The sequence below is a fragment of the Chamaea fasciata genome, unplaced genomic scaffold (assembly GCF_029207755.1).
Source record: "Chamaea fasciata isolate MVZ Bird 193981 ecotype frontalis unplaced genomic scaffold, bChaFas1.0.hap1 SCAF_8, whole genome shotgun sequence".
In the NCBI taxonomy this organism is placed as follows: Eukaryota; Metazoa; Chordata; class Aves; order Passeriformes; family Sylviidae; genus Chamaea; species Chamaea fasciata.
The window spans coordinates 16,942,838-16,961,833 of record NW_027094093.1 but is presented as its reverse complement, the minus strand read 5'-3'; the positions used below and the strand labels follow the sequence as shown (position 1 = coordinate 16,961,833).

General features: G+C 38.3%; 1 long non-coding RNA gene across 1 annotated transcript; it reads left to right on the top strand.

Moving 5' to 3' along the window:
* The first annotated feature begins 1,178 nt into the window (after positions 1 to 1,178).
* On the top strand, positions 1,179 to 17,766 carry LOC136292968 (uncharacterized). Its single transcript, XR_010722028.1, has 3 exons — positions 1,179 to 1,249; positions 4,639 to 4,731; positions 17,655 to 17,766. It is a non-coding gene; the product is annotated as an uncharacterized lncRNA (long non-coding RNA).
* Positions 17,767 to 18,996: the final 1,230 nt, after the last annotated feature.

The following is an 18,996-nucleotide window of genomic DNA, read 5'->3' as shown; positions in this document are numbered from 1 at the left end:
ACTTTAGAAGGCAATTCATGTAACAACCATATGAGGTAGTCATATGAACACACAGAAAATAATTACAATCTAAATATTCTCAGTTCTGATTAAGGAGATCAAGAGTGAGATCTCTGTGTTTCTAAATGGGTGCTTGTTTATGCAGACTACACGTGGGAAGGGGATTAGGCCACTTTACATCCCTGTTTAGAAACATGACCTCAAAAAATTATACAGATAGAATTAAAGTTGACAGAACTTGTCACAGTTCCATCCAAGAAGAATATATTTCCCTAAGTTTAATTATCCAGATACATATCTTGAGTCAAACCCAAACCCAAGGCCTTGTTTCTAGCAGTCTCCTTCTCTGGCTGGTGTTGACAGAACTGGATCCAGCAGCATCCTGCATGTTAGCAGCCACCTCCACTGCCTGTTTCCACTCAGTTCCTGTGTCAAACACCATAACCAGGAGGGAAAAGAAGATACTTGTACATGTGTCTGCTTGTATATGTGTGTTCTCAAACACATATGCATGACCAGATAATATAGATAGAGAGAAATATTTAATCTCTTATTTTAAGCTGTGCCAAAAATTGGGGAACAGGTGCACTGATATGAGCCAATTGTATCTTACTGTACTTCTAGAGATATAATTATTGCTCTTTTTTATTATTTTATTATTTTTTTTTTAATTCTTAAACTAAGTTTCTGGTGCCAAATCTTCTTTTTCTGCTCTAGATTGTTATACAGATATAGTCTCTAATGATATTCAATGACAAGTCTAGAATAAGGAACTCTCACTCTGCTCACAATCCTCATTCTTGCCCCATCCCTTCCCTTGTGCTGATATGACTGTTTTTAGGGATACCCAGGAACTGGCTCAAGAAAATGGGTTTCAATTTAAAATAGCACTGAGAAAGTAGATAAAAACTAGGAATATCTTAATCTGAACCTGCTCCCTACCTATTTTTCCTATCTTTAAAAAGATTTTATCAAAACAACTGCAGAAGCAGGTGTGGGTCAGAAAAAATCAGTGAGGACAGAAACCCTCTAAACATCATTGCTGAAATAAAAGAATATGAAACTGCACTGTTAAAGTGTACCAGATATTTATTATCCAGTTAAAGAAGTGATACAGAGCTTGGGAGGTAAGGTTAAAGTCCTGTTTGCCATTAACTACAAAGCAATGCAGAGAGAGAGTTCAAGTCAATCTCTGAGTGTGCCAGTGGTGTTTGAAATGTATTCATTAAACAAAGCAACTGCAGGAACCGTAAGTACATTTCAAATAATTACTAATTTTAATGCTATTTTCTTGCAGAATTTTTCATGCTTATGGTGAATTTATTTGGTTTAAGGGCTGCAGCAGACTATTTTACTTCACAGCTTTATTTATTATATGTTCTTACTGTAGTGCAATAACATGATTTTTTTGCAGGCTATTTTTCCCCTCAAAAAAAATTATTATTGCATGATAGAATTACCCAGCTGAAACTAACTCACTTTTGTGGGAGAAAATTTGCAGTAAATTGTACTTCAAGTTATATGGGAAACTTTTGGCAGAGAAGGGTTTTCCTACAAAATCCAGGTCTGCTAAGATCATCCTTTGCTGTTTTCTTAGTTTTCCCATAGTTTTCAAGATTGTCATTAAAAAAATACAGATCAAATTCTTAGACAAGCTATTTCACAGTTAATTCACAATTTAATCAAAATTCTTGGCTTCATTAGAACAGCATATTTAGGATTTTTACACAGTACTATTCATCAATAATTACTGAGGTGCTTGGGTCTTATTTTTCAAAACCTAAATTATATTTGGCTATATTTTGAAATACCTAATATCCTCCTAGGATACCTCACAGTAGAGTTAAAATCCAAGGTAGCAAGAAAGAGGTGTCTTATGGGTTTGGAAAATATTTTAATTACTTCAGAATACAGAATAAAGAATTTCCAAAAAACATGGAAAACATAATTTTACAGGTTCCTGTACCAAATTAATTTCATTGGAACATAAAATCACTAACATAAAATTCTTGTGATTTTTTAAAATTAATGGTATTCAGACACAATTTGGTTGAAATTCTCTCAGTGACAAAAAGAGTAGCTAAAATTATCCCACATTTAGGGATCTCTAGGGTCATTTCTGTCAAAAGGAGGAATTTATATAATTCACAATATATTGTTCCAAACAACCTGGCTTATGAAGAATTAACGCAAAATCAGAAGAATAAGAACAAATACTCTCTTTGTGCACCTTTTCCTAATCTGTCCTTCCCCTCAGTTCCCTGCTCTGCTTCTGAGCTCTTCCTTAGTGTCTGCCTCCAACTTTTCTTATTTGCTGGTTTTCCTCTCCTAACATATCTGCTTGTGAAACAATTCCCTGGCATCTGGATTTATAACTGGTGTCTCTAAGGCTGAGTTCTCACTGGGTAGTGCCATTTGGCCCAAATCTCAGCTTCTCTCTCTTTTTAAATATCTGTCAATATCCATAGGTTGGTATTGATGGTGTTAATGACTTCCAGCTTGACAAGAGGATGGTGAAGGTTCATAAAATTTTCATTTTGACTCAAAGTTCCCATTCAGCTATTTCCACCTCTCATAAAGGGTAGTGCCCTGTCTTTATTCAGAGAAGTAACAAATCACAGTTCCATTCTCCGTTTATTAAATCCACAAGGTTCTGAGATAGGTATCCACAGCTGTCTTAGAGTTTCATATTGTTACATATTCATGTATCACAGCAGCTTCAAAGTACTTGGGTTTAGAAAGCAGCTTGTGTTCTCATCCAGGAGCAAATGGGCAGGAAGGAGGCAATGCATGGAGTCTGATTTTTTTGCCATTGTTGCTTGAAATTGTAAAACTTATGTTACAACTTTTTTCTGTAACATGGCTGAGCCTAAAGACTTAATCTAATATTACATCCCAAGTTATATTATAAATATTATTTGATTTGTTAGTTTTGGAGCCTGTATGACAGCATTGGTTTTCATTCCAGATTACATCTAAAATAAGAAAGAGAAAAAGGCAGACAGATTTCCTAGCAAGCCATATCTGTTTATCATCAGTTGCCAAGAAACTGTACAGTAGCTTAGAGAAATGGAGTGGTTTTTTCCTATGGCTTGCTTACAAGTCCAGACCAACGGAGGATCTTAAGGAAGTGGGGATCCACATGTTTTGTAAAATTTATCTCCTGGAAATAGAACTTTGGCTTAAAATTATTTAGTGCTAAATGTAACACACAATGATTTTTCTAAGACTAAAATCCTTAAAGAGTCATTCGTATAATAATACAGCCAGGAACTGTTTTCATGTCTGTAACATTCCTTCTCCATTCATACAGCTCGCAATCTATTGGCTATGAGGTCTTATTTGCTTACATCTCTTAAAGACTACAAGAGAGACCAAGACAGAGCCTTTCATGTACTATGATCAGCCAGGTATCATTAATTAGCCACAAATTAGAAGTCATTACTGATGCTTATGTATATAATATCCCTGAGAAATATCTAAAATAGGATTGTTTCTAGAGGAATTTTTAAATATGAGGCCAAAGTATATCAAGCATTATCAGCTTATTAGCACAATGCAATTGTTGAGTCAACAAATCCTTCACCACAAAAACATGCAGGTGAAAAGATCTGAATATAGGTCAGCAGTTCTGGTATTTTCAGTAATTGAACCACTCCTCTAACTCTGTAGAAATAGAGAGGAACCATAAAGAGACAAGAACTTTTCTTTCTGGCAGTGTAATCACATTTAAGTCCCAGTCAGTACCAAAGTTAATCAAAGGAACAGGCATCATTACAAATATTAACTGTAATTTTAAATATCCTGCAATAAAATCTGCAGTTAACTTTCCTAATCTTTCAAAATATGCCTATGACACTGGAAAAAGTAATGTACATGCAGCTGAAATAGCTAAACCTAAAGCTATTTAAATATCTACATTTAAGGACTTTCTGAAACTATTCTGTAGTATTTTATGAATAAAGTAACTAAAATTATTTTCTCCATAATCAGTTGAACCTACTAAAATAACCATGACATTAAAAAATCCATCTATTCTCCTATCAAATTTATTCAAGTGTTGTCAGAGATGACATACAGGAAACAAAACAAGATAAATATCAATATCTAAGCAATGTTTCCAGGAGCAAGTAGATTGCATGAGAAGATGTAAGTTTACTAAGATGATTGAGCAATTGACTCTCATCCCTTTCATGCTCTGAGGGTATTCATATTTCTCCTAACTGAAGGGCTCGTTTATTCTGGCTCTTAAGTCAGGCTCAGAGTTGCTCCTATGCACTCAGCCTGCCTACCTTTCAACTTCCCAACACAGCTTTCATTAGCATTTATAGACATTTGAATTGCTTTTACATCGATAATTGTTTGCTCCCCTGAAAACACACTTATGATGAACCATAGCTTTATTTACTCAAAATCTTGCCTATAGATGCTTCAAGTTCTGCAGTTAAGAGTGACAGGATTGAAGTGAAGATCTGCAAGTCCATATTCAAGATTTGGAACTGTCTAACCAGCTGGAGATATCTAACTTTTTTTTCTTTTTTTTTTTTTAAATAATGTTTCACAAATAATTTGTAACATAAGATAACAACCTCTGGCCCAAGATTCATATATGGAAATATTTTTTTGTTTTTCCTGCAGCTGATTCACAACAATTCACTGAAGCATAGGAGTCCTCTCTTAGTGAGGAATTCTTTCAGATGGAGTATGGTTCTTCCTCCTGCATAACAACAGGTCGGTGAAATTTGAAAAATATCTCAGAAAAGGTAGCTTAAAACAATGCTTTTTCTGAGTGTCCAACACACACATCTGACAATCACAGATGCCATACACATGCTGCTGATGCTCCTGGACTGCTATCCCAGTTGTCAAGATCCTAGTGAGATATGACACAAGTGATGGCTCTCTGTACAGTTAATGTAACAAATGAAACAAACATATCATCTGATTCAGACTGTGGGCCCCAAATATTCAGGCTTCTCACCAAAATTGTATTTTAGTCTAGAATTCCAAAGTATCTGCCATAAAACAAACAAACAAACAAACAAACAAACAACAACAACAACAACAAAAAACAAAACCAACCAACCAACCAACCAAAAAAACCCAAACCCAACCCAAACCAAAACAACAACAACAACAACAACAAAAACAACTAAGTTCTCCTAGGTCCCATACATGAGACATTATTAGCCCAGAAGAATTTCCACTAGTAATAAGTATTTGGATACAGTTCTAATAGGTATAATAATGTGTGATGAAGTCATCTCTTAACTGAAGCTCAGATTAAACCCTTGACTTTCCTTATGAAATATAAAGTTGCACACAAATCAAGATGCCTCCTGATCTCCCTTTCTGGGATATTTTTGAGCCATAAAATTACCGCTCAAGCTGTTTAATAATAACAGCCAACAGCTGTGGAAAAGATATGATAAAAAAGATATATTGGTCATTTTGAGCAAATCAACCTTCTCTACAAACTTAGAGAAGAAATCTGTAAGGCACACACTCAAATGCAAAATTACAATCCCAAATAGCGATAGAGCATTAAATCCTCAGCTAACAAAATTGTTTTAGATTGAAGAGACCTACTTTTACTCCTTCTTTAATATCAATCATCTTGACACGTGAAAACTGCATTAATTAAAAAATAGTCTTTAGACATTTTTACCAGTATGTCACTGTAGTCTGTTTGCTGCACCATTCACTGAGTTTTAAGGGTTTCTCAAAGCACCAGAGGAGAGAAAGCCAAACAGAGAAGATGGATTTTCACTTTGTTCTTTTTATTTCCAGTAAATATTATTTCCAGTAAAAGAATATAGCATAAATAAAATGTGCCAGGCCCAGTCCCTTTGAAGTTCTTACAGGAAGGTGATATACATCCTCTCAAACTCTCACATCCCTCACAGAATAGGGAGAACAAGTTTAAAAGGGGAGCTGTGGGCTTGGTAGCTTAATACCACATCTACCCTTAGCTTCTACAACATACCTATGTGGCTACAGATGGTCAAGGAGTCTGAAGCTGCCCTGAGTTATGTCTGGAACTCATACCAGAAAAGAAACTGCAGAAGTGACATGAACTATCTCTCTCCTTCCCATCTAGGCCACTGATTTCTCTGTTGCAGGCTTATTCTTCCTGGGACTCACTGAAGAATCCCAGGCACACAAACACATCACATTGTAAAGGAGAGATATTGTTATCTCTTGTGGAATCATCAGGCCACAACAGCTTAAAGATTCCAGGTAGATTGCGCCCATTGTTTTCTGGAGCGGCACAATAAGAGGCTTACTCCAAAGAACACTACTTCTGAAATGAGCATTGTGCCCTTGCAAATGAGATCAGTAGAGAATAGAGCTAATAAGAGAAACTTCCACATTAAACTTAATTTTTGTCAGTGGAAATTGTTGTTCCAACACAAATTAAGAATATTCTCAGGATTACAAAAAATAAAGATGAAAAACAGTACTGTCAGCACCAGCCCTCTGAACACTGAAGATGTGAGGATCAACCTTGAATTAAATTTCACTCAATGGAGTCAGAATAAAGAGTAGAGCACTACAGGATGTTCCCATGTCTCTTTTCTACGCAGCAGTCAAGTGTGCTTGAGCTACCAATACTGCTGTAGTTTTAGCAAGAGACTACGACTATAAACCAGCTTTGGAGAAAAATAATCCTTAAAAGGAAATTCCCTTCCATATTGCCATACTCATTCTTTTAACAGCCCACATCCATGTTGTATAACCTTTCTCTAATCTCCTCAAATTTCCATTTTAAATTATTAGGAGATATCTTTCAGCTTCTGTATTGACCAGTAATTATATCAAAGTATTTATTTTCCCTTTTATTTTTGTAAACTAGCTGCAGCAATGGAAGTGAAGCCTGATCAATGTGCTTTGTTTAACAAGTATGAAGTCCTTCATTTGGGCAATATTAATGAAGTGCCTAACACAAACTCTAAAGTAGCCGGGAGTTTACCTGATTCCTAGAAGTGCAATGAAAGTAGAGCAGATAAAAAATGACATTTGTTGCTGATACAAATGAAAATGTTACGGCAAAGCAGCTGGGGAGAATACTGTAGATGTTTACCTTTCCCCAACTTGCTTATATTGTTTCTTCCGAATTTTCCAGGCATACCTCACCTTTTTTTTTGCTCAAGGCCTGGAATGCAGTGAATTGAATTGTGTATGGCACCTAATATTTATTCATGCCATTGTCAAGAACATCTTTGCAGCTCCTGCCAAAATCTGTCATTGAATGTGTTTGTTCAGCTGCATGGCAAAACATAATACACAGTCATCATTTTTACTTCATCACCTACTCAGTATTTTTCTTCTCTGATTAAATTAACTCATAAATACTGTGCTTTTCATGCCAGAAAAAAATCTTACTACATCCATTCAACTAACTAACTAACAATTAGTAATTTTTAGTTACTAATTCAAGTAACTAAAGGTGCTACTACTTTGTACCTTTTTATGTTCTTGAACATTCGCCTACTCCAAGAATTAGTTCTGAAACAATGGAAAAGCCAAAGGCTCTAACTTACTGGGGACTCCAGAAAATCTAAACACAATTTCAAAAGATTACATATTCAGGAAAAACTTTCTGCTAGGCTAAATTTCATTATTACTCACTATCAACTGTAGAAAGATGCACAGGAACAGAGAAAACACAAGGATAGTAAAGGGCTTGGTAAAAAAATGTTTAACACCTCTTTGCATTTCCATAGGAAAAAACTGAGTGTATGGGAGAAGGCTGACTATGGCACAGGTGCCAAAGAATAGAGTTAGGCTGTGAGAATAAAACCTGAGCACGTGAGGGAACCTGGCTTGACACTTCACTTCCAGCACAGTGGAGTATCACTTAGGTGTGATGCTACCTATGGGAGGTAAAGCACAGATATTCTCTTGTGCTGCAGAGATCTCCTGCCGTGGATGGCACAGAAACCGCAGCTTGCAGACACCTGACTTTGTGTCTGGGAATCAGTGGAAAATAAGATTCCCTTGGAAAGTCTCTGCCCTCTCTCTAGGCAGGTTTAATTTAAGAGGTGTTCTTCTTAAACCCATTCTTAAACATTTTCAGTAATGAAGACTCCACAGCCCTCTCAAAAAATCAATTTTGCCATCTTCAGAGTCAGAAAGCTGTTTCCTAAGGTCTAGTATGAATTTGCCAGAGCAAATCTGTTTTATCTACCACAGAGAACAAATAATTCCTGTAAAAGGCTGCTGTAAATAAAATCAAAGGCTGTTCTCATGGTCCATCAGTCTTTTTTATGCTAGAGAAAGAAATACAATACGCTTCTTCCAATTTTTCATACATGTCATGTTGCAGTGACCTGGTTATTCTCCCCTGGACTCTAACTACCTTTGTGTCTTTGTAGGAGTTTGGTGCCCCAAAACTTGACATAACACACAAGCTCAGGCCTTAAACAGTACTAAGATTGTTGTTCAAGACAATGCCATGCAACATGGCGTCAAACAATCAGACTACCTGTGACCTATCATTTTCCCCCTTTACTTGTGCCGTTACTTTGTTTTAAGAGGAAATAAAATCAACTTGACATGACTACTTACTGATGAATTCATACTCATCAAGTGGATGAATTTCAAAAATTCATATTGGCTGCTACTTATTTCCTTCTCATCTTTTGGGGCTTAAAATTTCATTATGAATTTCAGAAAAAACTTAGGATAAATAGGCATCCAGAATTCTTTTTCTCTTACTCTCCCTTTCTGAAAGAACTGGTGTCACATTCAACTTCTAAAAATTTTTCTTATCAGTCTTTCCTGTGTTCTCCAAGCAATTGCTAGCAAATTTCATGTGGCCATGATGAGATTGATTCTGTGAAAATTAAGAAGTGTGTCAAGAAAATGAAAAAAAAAATTCCTGCCCTTATGTTATCTCTCCTAAGTGAAGACTTTACCCTTTTTAGCTGGTGTTAATTACACTAGCCAGCTGCTACAGTTGATGCATTTAGTAGAGTCTGATCCAATAAAAGGTAGAAATTATTTCAGCTGTCACAGCATCATATATCCTTTTCTTTTGAGCTTGCTTCCTAGTTGTCTAACTTCAGAAGACTTTATCTTCCTGAAAACTAAAATTTTACTTTTCAGGCTTTACCTTTTTCTTGTCTTATGCATTGTAAGTTCTGTCACTATCACAACACCCAAGTGCTGCTGCCCTCAATGTCCTGCAGTGGAATAGTGCCACTATGTACCTTATGCACATTCTTCAGACCCTGGCTATTTACTGTTCACACAGAGGAAGGTACTGACCATTTGTTCAGGCCCTTTCAATGTCTGAGAAAATCAGAAACAAACACTACTTGACCAAGAGGAACAGGAATTTAGAGAACCCAAAATTATCTGCCTGACAATGTCTCCCTGAGACACTACACCTTTCAGAATTTTGGGAAGTTTAAGGCTCAGTTACAGTGCACACCCCCAACCACAGTGTACAACATGTATGGAGTTAGCCTGGAAATGTGAGCAAAGCCTGGAAATGTGAGCAAAACAAAGGAACTAATATGGAATAGGCCCCCAACAAGAAAATTGAGAAAGATGAGTTGTGACTTACCTAGTCCTGGCTGAGAGGTCTCATTAAGTCACAGGACTGAAAAGATGTCTGACAAGAATAATTAACCTGATGAAGGCAAAATCTAAAATAAATCTGGCTCTGAACACAAAGTCCAAACACAAGGATTCTGCAGCTAAGCTGGTTTCAAATTAAAGCAAGCCTGATCTTCACTGAGGTTTATACAGAGTTCCTACACTTTATTATTCAATACAATAGTGTTAAAGAAGGTGAATTCCCTGTTGTGTTTGTCTTTTGCTTTAAACAAAGCACAGATATTGTCAGGTCTTAGAGGATGCCTAGGACCTGTTCAGCACGTCCAAAAGATCCTTTTGCTGAGGTAGAAAGAAACCGAGCATCTGAGAAACTTGCAAAAAAATGGAAAACAATCTCTATGAAAAAAACCCATAAACCTCAACTCTTTGGAAGACTGTTTCCCCTTCAGTTCTTTCCTTTTAACCAGCATCACTAAGAATTTGCTGACCGATGCCTTTACCAACAGTTTGATAGTTAAAGTACATAGATTTCAGGGTCTTAGAAGATTCTGCTACTTAATTATCAAAATTATCCTTTGCTTGAACTTCCCGATTTAATGCTTTGTAGGAGACTCTAGATGTATTCTTTATCATCGTGCAGATGCTTTGAGCACCATTTTAGACATCTGAGCACAATATCCTTCCTTGCTTTCAACCTGATTCTCCTTACTGAAGGATCTATGTCCTTTATATTAATATTTCAGCTATATGAATTCTCCCACCAAGTCTCTGTTATTCCAATTCAGCTGTACTCATAATCAATTATTATGATTTTCAGTTTTCCTTGTTTATTCTTTATCTTTGTCAGTGTGATTATTTTTAATACTCATGACCCGTTTGGTTTCTTTTCCTTGTGACTTTATTAGGAACTATTACATGTATCTATCACATGTAGTTTTTTTTTCCCACACACTAGTTGGTGGTGATTATTTTAGTGTATGGAGTTCTGCCAGCTCTCTCCCTAACTCTTAGATTAAAACCATTCTTTCCAGGCTAGCAAATGTTCAAAGATTTTTTTTTCTTATTTTACTGTGGGCTCAATATTTGCCCAGCAACTTCTAGAATCTCACTAATAGTCAAGGTAAACTAACATCCTTCCATTGTCATAGGCATAGCTGCACGTTCGTCTTCAGGCTCTGGCTAGACTGTCAAGTGTGAGGATTTACAGGAGTTCCACCTGAGTTTCTGCCCCCATATCTCTGTCCCTGTTCCGCAGATCTTTTTATCTACCCAGAATTGCTTCCAGCAGAATCTCTGTGACAGGAGAGAAGGATGCAACAGAAGAGATCAATGAAGTAGATGAGTTACAGAAATAGAGAAATTTTGACCCAGATTTCTGGGAAGCAGCATGTCTTTAGGAACATTCAGGAGACGTTACTGCTATCCTGAAGATGATGGGACTTACTTGCCATTATTTTCCCTTTTCGGCAAAGTGTCCATGAATCTCACAGCTCTTGATGGTTTCAGCTTTCCCTCAATTATCACTGAGACAGACTTGCTGTGGTCAGAGCAGGCTTGTTCTCAATGTTAGCAGGTGGCTGCCATGGGGTCTGACACTTCGCCTACAAAATGCAAAAGACTAGACATTCCCTCCTTCAGTACTGGACACCATCTAATCTAGTTTACATTATCTATTTGTCCGGTTTCTTCAGTGGTGTTGTATGTATCCTGTTTTATGATAACAGATGCATCTCTGCCTGACCACTTGCAGATCTTTTTTTCTGCTTCATAAGAGATTTTAGTAGCAACCACAATCTGAACCAGATGTCCCTTCCTACCCAGCCTTCTTTGGAAGAGAATGTAGGTCACACTCCCTAAAAATCTAATGCAGGGCTGGAGCCAAGGCATAGAGGATCAGGTCCCCATCTGGGCATGACATTCAATTTCCTAATTGCTTGCACAAACCAGGATGTTACATGTATAAAGAATTATGTTATTTGCTATACTTCACCAAAGCACAGTAGAAAACTTGTAGTTTCAGAATAGGAGAGAAAAGGGGAAGGAAGAGCAAGACAGAGGCAGCTTTAAACCATATATATGTCTCCATGGGATGCTTCAAGTGCCCCAGTAACTAAGTTCAGGTGCACCCTGAGGAGTTAATCAGCTGCCCCAAAGTCAATGGCAAGTGAAAATCCATGTTTCCAGGCAATGGAAACACTCCCTCCAGTCTCAACACAACCCCATGCCAGTCAGAAGCTTTTTCCTCAGTTACTGAACAGGAGGAATGTTACCCTATGTAGATTTTTTAAACTGCTCCTTAGACCTCTGCAGCTGGAGTACAGGAACTACAGCCCAGGCAAGAATATATCATTTTCTCCTGCAAAGGTTAACCCTCTCTTTGTCAAAGATGGAATAGCCTTTTTTTAGTCATATGACCAGAACATGGCTATCACCTGGCCAAAATGCTGACTGGCCATGTACCTACCACCTGAGCAGCACTCTTGACACGTGGCAGCCATGCTTTCAGTCACCAGTCATATGAAAACTGGAGGTGACTGTTCAGCTACCAAAGATAGGGAGGAAAAATAATGGGGGAAGAGCTGGTCCTCGATTGTTATCTCTTTGAAGTTTTATTACAGCAGAACTTCCTTCTGAATGTTTGAGTGGCTGCAGCAGGAGTGCTGCAGTACAGCAGGCACTCTGTCAGTGCCTCTGATGAACATTAATATGCAGGCTTGGGAATAACCTCTCCTCTCCTGAACACACTAAGATCTGCTAAACCACCTGAGACTCACCTCTGCTAAGTGTTGTACGTACTGGGGAAGGAAGCCTTTTGTTGCAGGTTTTACAGCTATTATTTTCTTTGGATTTTGTTTTGTTTTCAAAGAAAGGAAAATAAAATGAATTTAACAAGTAGGTTTCAGATCTCCTTCAAGATAAATTCATAGGTTTTGTGCAGTGATTCTCAAGTTTTTACATTATAGTACCCATTTAAATTACCCTGTAATTAATTAGTTCACAGTGTTGGAAAATCTGGTGAATGCATATGGAATCCTTAACCTGTCTTTGCAACTATTTGAAGCATTTAGGAATCCATCAACCAGGAAGGAGAACAGCATATTGCAACTACCATATGGGCATTAAATGTGAACTTGTCAAAGGAAAAGAGAATTAACCACTTTTTACATTCCTTGTGGACTGTGTTTTTTTTCTTTTAGAATATGAATTGTTTCCAACTATGTTTTGTTTTTAAAAACTCATCACAAGGCAAGGAAATATCCAGATTACTAAAAAACCTCAGCAGTTTTATGGTCTTCTCCAATGATTACCTAATACATTTGTCTCATCTGCTTTCCTTGTTGTGTGAAAACACACTGAGGAAATGTGTAAATGTAGTGAATTGTTCCCAACTCTTTTATTCACCTTTCAGCATGCTAGTTCCTTCCCTTGGCATTGATATCATTATGCATTTGTCAAAGACAGACTGTCACTTTAGAGGTTCTATTATGTGCAAGATTTGGCAGCACATTTTACCTTTGGGATTTGCTTATATCCTTTGCATGTTATTGTACTGCTTTGGCATTCAGCAAATTCAGTACACCCACTTCTTTGATGTTCATTCCAGCCCCTAAATGTGGAAACAATGACTGAAATTTTGGATCAAAGCATCCCATAGATGGCAAGTAACATAATTTTGTGATAATGTACACGAACAGAAAGAAATCCCATAGCTAGAGTCTAAGCCTGTAACTGTTCTACAATTGATGTACTCTAACATTCAAGAAAAGGAAAAAGAAGGAGAATAAAGAACACAGAGGTTCAGCCGAATTCATAACAATGGGTAATTTCTCAATATAATTGAAATCTTTTTTTTAATATCAAATGAAAATTCTCATAGAAGCATAAGAATTCATATGTTAAGAACAGAATGAAATGAAGAATGACAATGTCTGACTCATATCTGTTCTAGAATTGAGGAAAACAACAACCCTTCCATTTTTTACTGTTTCCTAAAAAACAGTAGCAAGCATTATACAGTAGTCAATTAAGTTAAATGCAAAATTTCATCTGTGATTTCAAAAAAAAAGAACCAAAAATATTTAAAAGAGATAATTATTTTCAAAACCAGCGCAGCAGTTCCGTTGATATTTGTAGCGAAAATGAAAACGGCTTGGTCTAGTTCGTTTTAAATTAGCTCACACTGACAATGAGTCGATGTAAATTCGGCTTTCTCACTGTTCAGGTGGGCAGATAAAGGCGTGCAGAACAACTAAAATATTTGGGTTTGCTAGTGTTTCATTTTACGTGAACCCGGATGAAGTTAGATTCAAATAAGCAGCATCCATGATAGATACGCGATGTGGTTTTTGGCGGCGAGGGCATGCGCTCTCGGTGGGGCGGCTGCTGGGGCGCGGCAGTCTCTCCGGGCGCAGGGGCTTTGCCGGGGCAGGGGCAGGGCCGGCGCCGCCAGCCCCAGCAGCGAGCGGGGCCCGGCCCGCGGGGACAGCGCTGCCGCCAGCCGTGTGCAACACTGCCCTCCAGTGGCAGCTGGCCCTGCTCACAGCCCGGCCCGCCCCGCCACCCGGCCGAATTCCCTCTCCGGACAGAGCACATCGCCGCTCTGGTTCCCCCGCAAAGGGAGCGGGCTGCCCTTGGGTTAAAAGGTAGCTACAGAGTCAGAGCACCACATCTTGAGTTGCTGTAAAATCTGCTCGTTGTATCCATGGGCAGATTTTAGCCGTAAAAACCAGCATCCTTTTCTGCGTTTGGGGGCTGAGCACGGGCTGGGGCAGTGCCCGTGTTGGCACTGAGCTCCCTCCGAGAACCTTCTCGAGGATGCAGAACTGCACAGGGCTGGCACTACATCACGCCTTACCTGAAGTGAGTATTCCCCTCTGAAGCAAAACTCTGACGAATCTTAGCATCAATTGCCGCTTAGGGCTTCTGGTTTAATCCCGCCCCTCCTCCTTTATGGCCCTTCCTTTCAGTTTATAGCAACAGCTGAGCTCTGTACTAAGGTAACACTCTTGATCACTACACTCAAAACTCTAATATTCCTATGCAAATAAAGACCCCCGAGACCAACATATATCTATACATTCTATATAAAGCTACACTGAATAAAGGATTGTCACAGTAATTCATTCACAAGAGCATTAAATACCCCCATTACTTAAAAAAATTATATGAAGATGCACAACAGAATTTGTGCATTTGATAACTCCCAGCCTTGCAGTTTCCTTGTTTTGATACAACCTGCCAAAGGTCTTTAACTATTTCATTCCTATGCAATAACTGCTAAGAGATGCTCTTATTATTTTAATTACTTTAAGGATAGATAGACTAAACCACAGAAAGTTTAAATGACCTGCCTGTCACAAAGCACTGACACAGCCAAGGAACAGATCATGCAGAACTGACCTTTGGTTTCCGATCCAGGCTACTAGCACGCAGTAGGGAGTGTGATCGTCTTTTTTTATTCTAAGCAAGAAAATACAACCCTGGTATTTTAAATGTAAGAAAAGTCACAGTGTCTTTCAGGAAAAAAGCTGCACAGGGTTAAAGTTTCAAGACTGAGGAAAACATCTGCTCAGAGAAACAATCACATCAAACTTTTGCCTAAAATGTCTATAAAGAAAACAAAACCAATTCCTATCTTATGAGACCAGATCCTCTGCAGGGCTTGAGCCAATGATGAGTAGAATGGACTTGCTTGTTCAGGCCCTGGCCCAGCAGGTCCTGTTGCAGGATTTAGGCTTGTGGGCAGCACTTTGGAAATACACAAACATAGTTCCTTGCTCTAAGTTGTAACCATGTTCAACCATCATCTTGAAAAGGAGCTTAATGATAAATGAACATGAATATTTTAGTGCCTTCTCTAGAGACAATAGGGTATTTCAGAGCCCAGAAGCCAGCAGACAGACAGAATACACTTTGGCAGACAAGCTCTTCTCATATCACATTCAGCTTCTCCATCCCCTACAGTGCAGAGGAAGGGCCATCTCAGCATCCACGGAAGAACATTTTGGTACATTCCATGTTCCTCACATCAACCTCTGCTCTCCTTTCTTGGTCCCTAGTGCCCATGTGCCATCCCTGGCTGGCCTCCCCCAGGTGCCCAGTGGTTCCCCTCCGCAGGGCTGACCCACATCTTCCCCAGCACTATGACATCCTGCCAGCCTGAGAAGCAGGAGACCGGCACTGGGAACCCACAAGGGGCTCCTCACCCAGCCCAAAGTTCAGACATGTTTTGGTGACTTTGGGTGGGTTTTGCAGTACAGTAAGTAAGGAGATCATCCGTGGTGGTCCATGTATGTTTGCTTATAACCTTCAGATAACCGTGTACTTTAATCTATTGGCTAATCTACCATTGCATTACATTTCTTGAGGATACTTTATACTTACAGGCAATGGTTTGATGAGATCATGCACAATAAACCTGTCTGACCAAATCCAGATTTTGGAACACAGCAGGAAAATTTGTTTTGGTTGATTGGTTGTTTTTTGTATCTCAGAACTTATCAGACTGTCCACAATAAAACATAAATTCTATAAAGGGTAGCAGGTTTTTTGATTTACTGACAGTTGCTGGTTTGAGTTTTCACAAAAATATTTAGCTATAGGACAGTGTATTAGGCGTATTCTTAAAGGTAAATAACGGCAGCCAATAAAAGTTCAGCCTATAAAGGGTCCCATCTTCTAGGAGTTTTCTGCAACGAGAATTACTACCAGCATAATCATGGCTCCCTGCACACTAATATTTCCTCTGATACAGTATGATCAATGTTGTGGAAAAACATTTATTATATTTCTTCTAGCTACTTAAAGGCATTACTGAATTATGAGCATCGCAAAACGAATCCACTGTGCATTTTTTCTTTATGTGACGTTTTTACAATCTTCATTTTCTGCTTTGCAGCCACTGAGCTATAGTGATCACAGTATGCACCCTCTTACAACTGACACAGGGGCCGGGAACTCCTTTCTGCTTTATTACATTTGAAATGCACTTCATATGACAACATTCATTCTCATTCTGCATTGGACTCTTATTTAAACAGAGAAGCCATTTTTACTGGACCTGTACTTAAAGGGAGAAGTAATGAAAGAAATTAAAATGAGGGAAGAGGGTTTAAACAGCTGTTTCAAATATTCTTAGTTAACAGAGGTGACAAAGTTTTGCCTCAAAAGGGACAAAAGTGGACAAGGAGGTATCAATACCTCCTTTAAGCTGTTATTATAATGCTAATAATTGCAAAGATTACATGATTTTGAGGCACAGTGCATCACTGAGGATATTTTAACTTCACTGGAATAAGAAATAAATGAGTTAGGAAGGAATAAATGAAAGCTGAGTCAGAAGTAAGATTCAGCCACACAGGATAAAAACTTGCAGTCCATCTAATGGCTAGCACTCACAGCAGTTGCAGGCTCATTAAAACCTTGTGGTAGGAAGTCAGTTAAACTAATATGGAAAGAATAGCAGGTTCATTGAAACTGTATTTCCCTTTGGTAGAAGAAAATAGAATGTATCTCTTCAGAAAATATGCCTAATAATTCATATGTAAATGTATTATTCTCTATAGGAATGAAAGAATTACTCTCTCTTCCTGCCTTCGATTCAGTGATTCATCCATATCAAAGTATAAATAGAAAGAGAGAGTGAAGCAAGAGAGGAATGTATAAGTTTGAGCACTTGAACTTGTGATTTATGGCCTAGAGCTACAGCCAACTTTATTACAAAAATGAGTTCACCTATTATAACCTTACCCCGGGCTCTCTAGAGATGGGAGGAGGTTGAGCAGCATTAGAATATCAAGATGTGTTCACAAACAATTCCAGTCTCATTCTCACTTCCCTTTCCTCTCTTACCCTTAATGCACACATATCATCTGTTGCCTCCTTTCCTGCTCCTTGATGTAGGCACATCATGGTACTTCTCACTGTCTTCCTGTGGGAATTGGCCATGGCCTCATTTGTCATGAGCTCTGACTGAAAGGTTCCTCTCATATTTTTCTCTCCTCTTGTCTGAAGGACAGTGCAATTCTGTGAGCGACCCCTTTGATAACCCTTGAAATTTGCTAATGTTGGTTTTCTGCACATTGCAGCTGGTGATGAACATTTGACCACCATTTCTGAAGCATTGCACAACACAGCAAGTAGGCTTTGATTCTGTGAAGCTATTGCTCAATTTCCAGCAACTTTTAAAATAAATATAGATCTGTGCATGTTTCATGGAGGTTGCGTGTCCATTTGCATTATTTCAGAACGCCGTCTTTAAATTGTCTAGTGGTAATCCTACTTAACACAAACTAATACTCTCTAATTGGCATTAGAAACAGAATTTTTTTTTCACAAATACAGCTAAAATAGTAGAGGCCACAACAGATGCTTAGCAAGGGCAGTTGCACCCCTAGCTACAGCCTATCATACAGGAAACCTGAAGTCATCAACAGATATGGCATTTCTTCTAGTGCACAGGGATGCTGCAAGCATTCCTCTGAAGAGCTTCGCTGTCAGTCATGGCAAAACTTCCTGTGGCATGAATGGCAGTGGCACAGAGGGCCCTGCTGGCATCTTGGGGTGTCGCCAAATTATGAAGGAGCTGTGTGTGTCGTCTGAAGTAATCAATGTTACAGCTACAGGACATGGCCTCTTCAAGTGTCTTAAGTGGTTTCTCTCCAAAACAGTTGTTATTTTGATGGTGTACAAGAGATACAAGACTGGCTGTCAGCCAGGGTTTAAAGCATAAATAAGCCATGATCTCATTTGTGTACAGTCTTTACAGGCGACAGTAGCATGTATGAGTGACTGCTATATTTAGGGATGACAAGATGGGCATTATTAATAGCTTAATTGACATTAATGCAATTACCCCCATTCTTATTACAGTTAGTAGAATTATACAGAAAGCACTGACTGAGGCCTCATTTTCCCTTGAGCTACCCAAGGATACGACATTTTCCACCACACCAAATCTAGTCTTTGACATTAGATACTTAGCTACAGAGTCATTCCAGTAAATCATTATAAATGCATTATAATAAAGATGTTATGAGCTATTGGATATTAACCCCCAGCCCCTGAAGAGAGATAAATACACTAGTTGCAAGATTTCTGCTTTTGTTTTGCAATGAAAAAGAGTTTTGCTTACAACTAAAGAACTTTAAAATATTATGCGGATAATTAAAAAACAGACATCAACTTCTCTGGTCAGATTAAAGGTAAACACACCCTCAACATAATAAATAATAAATTCATAGGATATGGAGAACCAAATCTTGGTCTATCCCAATCAAGCTTTTATTTACAAATATGTATTTGTCTGTACAGTTTTTGGAAACACAGCTATTGTATTTGTGTATGCAAATATCTCTTTTAAACACCTGATATACCTTATCTACAGGAATTTTGCTTCCTTTAAAGATGCTGTTTGTTTGTTTGTTTGTT